A 4,109-nucleotide genomic window follows, 5' to 3' on the forward strand; every position below is an offset into this window, starting at 1 on the left:
TTTTTTTTTTTTTTTTTTTTTTTTTTTTTTTTTTTTGTCTTTTGTCTTTTTCCGTGTCTGGCAATGGATCGCAACCCTCAGTGTTGCCCCCGTACCGGACCGGGGACCGGCAACGGGATTGCAACCCTCAGTGTTGCTCCCACGCCTCGCTCAGCCAGTGAGCGGGAACCGGTCTGTATGTGGGATCCGAACCCTCGGGCGGGAGCGCCGCCGCGCTTCCCAAGCGGCGCACTTACCCAGTGCGCCACCGGGCCGGCCCCCTCATTTCTGTTAAGGACAAAAGGAAAGCACATTCTCTTGCAGTATAAACCAGAGCTCTCCACTGGGGTTTTTCCAAAGTCCATAGTCAGACAAGTAAAATAATTTAAAGGCCTGAAGAGACCACACCTAACTTACTTATGAGCATGAGCCAAGCTGATGAGTCTACACATAGTAGGTATTCTCTAAAGATTTGTTGCTGTTGATGATGTTTGTTGGCCGAGACTGATTTGAAGATTTGTAGAGAGAAAACTTCATGCATCTCAAGACCCTAGCCCTATTTCTAACACCTTATTCTCAACCTTGTCTCATTTTTATATGCTTCCCTTCTCCTCAATCTCAAAATGTCCTCATCCAATCTAGTGGAGTCATATTCAATAAATGGTAGTTATAATTATTATTTCCACTAGAATGTAAACTCCACAAGGCCAAGGACCACTGTACGTCTCCAGTGGTTAATATAGTGAATGGCTCAATAACTATTTGTGAAATAATGACTGAGTGGTGTGACAAAGACAAGAGGCATTTGCCTCCCCAGCTCAAGACTAATTCTGCTATTTGTTTTGTTGAACCCACTCTGGAGATTCAGGAAAGACAGAGTCTCCACTGGAGGATAGTTTAAGAGAATAGGCAGTGAGGGCCGAGAGACCAGCAGGTGTCCATAAGTCAAGAAATGGTGGGGAATCCATTATGTTTGGAGCCTGCTATGAATGAAAGAAAAGGATGGTGAGAAAATCACAGAGTAGTGCTAGACAGGCTGAATATGAGCTCCGCAGCAACAGGCACCAGGTCTTTTATTTTTGTGTCTTTGGTATGCAGTAAAGAGCCCATAGAGGCTCTTAGTAAATGTTTGATGCATGAATGAATGAATGAATGAACAAATGAGGCTGGTCCCAAACCATAAAGGACCTTTTATGCCTGGCCAAAGAATTTAAACTTAAGAGTCAAATGGAGAATCATTGAAAATTTTTAAGGCAGAGGAAATGTCATGATTAAAATTGTATTTGGGGCCGGCCCGGTGGCGCACTGCTACAGTGTGCCGCTTGAGAGCGCGACGGAGCTCCCGCCAAGGGTTCGGATCCCACATACAGACTGGCCGCTCACTGGCTGAGCGAGGAGCGGGCGCAACACCGAGGGTTGCGATCCCGTTGCCGGTCCCGGTCCGGTACGGGTGCGACACTGAGGGTTGCGATCCGTTGCCGGACACGAAAAAAGACAAAAAGGAAAAAAAAAAATAAAATAAAATTGTATTTTAGAGCTGTAATCAACAGGATCATTTGGAGGGGGGAGAGACAGGAGGCTACAGGCACCTCAGATCTGATTCAGCTCCTAATTCCCAATCTCCATTAACACTATTACTATCTTTTTCTTTACTCAAGCAAGAAATGTCAGGTTCTTCTCTCGCTACCCAAATCCGTTCTGTCAATTCTAACATAACAATGGTTTACAGAGCTATCCCTTTGTCTCTATCCCCACAGTCAGTGCCCTATTTCAGATCATCAACATTTTTAAAAAATTTAGTCTTTTAAAAATTTTGCCTGATTTCCTCTTATCTTTCCAAGCCATTCTCTACACTGTCACCACAGTTTTCTTTCTACGATGCAGCTCTGATGTTAGTCTCCTACTTAAAAATCTTCAGTGCAATCTTGTATATCCAAAATAAAGCTGTATCCTCTCAGCGTGGCACTTAGTAACTCTGTGAAGTAGTTATTAACCTTATTTTGCAGATAAAGAAACTGAGGCTCAGAAAGGGAAAACAAATTGCTTAGGATCACACAGGCATGCAATGGTAGAACCAAGATTAGAACCAAGGTCTCCTGATGTCAGTGCTCTAGCCATTATAAAGTACCTTCTAAAGAGGCGAGAAATGGTAAACACTGCATGTGCTATTAGAATGGTGGGATGACTCTCTCCTGTCTCCTGAGTGGGGCACATACTTTGAGATTCACACAAATGAGCAAAGATCCCTGTTCTACCTCTTACTGGCTTTGTAGACTTAAACAACTGACTTAACCTCTTGGAGCCTCTGTTTCCTCATTTACAAAATGGGGATAAATCATCCTATCCTTAGAGTGTTATGAAGATTATATGAGCTCATGTATGTAAAGGGCCTAGCATTAGTGCTAGGTTCACAGGAGATTCTCAGTGATTGTCATCACCCACTTATATCCCTGTTCCAGTAATCTAAAAACCCATTTAAACAATGAGGGAAGTAGAATTTAGACAGTAGGGATCTAGATGGGGCATGAGACTCCAGAGTCTATTCCTAGTTAAAATAACCCTCTTCACGGTCTCAATCAGGTTCCCTGCAAGTGAATACCAAGGCTAGTGTTCCCTTGGGGCCACAGTTGGTCATGTGTAAGGTGAGAACCCTGACTAAAAAGCAAATCTTAAGCCCCAGTGTCCATAGTGCCCATGATTTGTCACTCCTTGTGGCTGAAGCATTGTGGATTTTTATTAAAATGCAAATGTTTCCTGGGAGAGGCAGCATACATATTCACTATTTGGCCTCATTAGCTTTCACTTACCTCTTTCTATGAGTACAGTACTTCTATGCCTCTGTGCTTTGAGCTCGGGGCATGCTCTGAGACAGGCTATCACTCCCTTTCCAGAGTGTTAAAGTCCTTCTCAACATTCAAGGCTTACCTTGGACACCTCCTCCAGAAGCCTGCTGAGATAGCTCCACGGGATCCTGCCTTCCCTCCTCTGTCCCCTCCCAGGGAGCATCGAGTCCTACACTCCTATGGAGACCTGCCTTGAATTCCTGCTTGTCCTTTACTTGCCCGATGACCTTAGGCTAATAAATGCCTTAGCCTTATTGAGCCTCGGTTTTTGTGCCTTCAGAAAAAAGCAGGTGATAATACTTAACCTCAGGGCAATACGGGGCATGCTCTATTCGCTCGCGCAATGCCCACTCTGCTGAGTAGCACAGCCCCGTGATTTGTGAATTTGGCTAATTCTTCTCAGGGCACCACAAGGCCCTCGGGGCACCTCTATCCGAGCACCCAGCTCAGCCCTCCTTCAGGTGCTTAATGGCTCTAATCGTTGGCATCCGGCGTAGCCAGGCAGCCCTGGGCTGCATTTCCACCGGCCATACAGTCTTTCACCTAGCAGGAGGGTTAATGAGATGCTGAGTAGAAAGGGCTTGGGGCTCGCGCTCCCGCTCGTGGGGAACTGAGTAGCTTGGTAACAACACCGCGGCCTCATGATTAGTGCATTAAACATGCGGACGCTTAGGAAAGGCAGAGATTCCTGGGATCGCTGGGCCGGCCCCGAGGGCTGAGGCCGGGTACCGCCGCGCACCCCGGCTGGGAGCCCGGCTGCCCTCAGGACAAATCCCCCCGTTCCGGCTCCGGGGATCTGCGCACTCCCTGGGGAGCAAATCTCCCTTACCCTCACGGGGCTGGGGTCTGAGTCTGGGACATTCAGCTGGACTCCCACGTCTGTATGCCCGAGGTGGGCGGAAGTGGGTGGTGGGTATTGACAAGACATCCCTCTGCTTGCGGCTCCGCCGAGTCCTGAGCACCCGCAAAGCTGCGGCTAAGGCCTTAGGGACCAGACCAGCCGGGATGTCGGGGGCGGGGCAGCCCTTGCCCAAACTGGCGGCTCGACCCGGCCCTGACTCCTCACTCTCCAGTCCGGGACAGAGAGCCGGGAGGAGCTTGAACTGAGCTCCGACTCCTGCTCCGGCCTGGGCCCGGCCCCCTCTGGTGCCACTGCACCTCCCTCCCTTCCTGACCCGGCCCTCGGCCCAGACTCGGCCCCGGCCGGGCCCAGACCCGGCCCTCTGCGGCTCCTCCGGGCTCCAGGTTGGCGCAAACAAAGCCCTGATTGACTGCCCGGAGGGGCGG

This window comes from Galeopterus variegatus, unplaced genomic scaffold (assembly GCF_000696425.1).
Source record: "Galeopterus variegatus unplaced genomic scaffold, G_variegatus-3.0.2 Scaffold1687, whole genome shotgun sequence".
Lineage (NCBI taxonomy): Eukaryota > Metazoa > Chordata > Mammalia > Dermoptera > Cynocephalidae > Galeopterus > Galeopterus variegatus.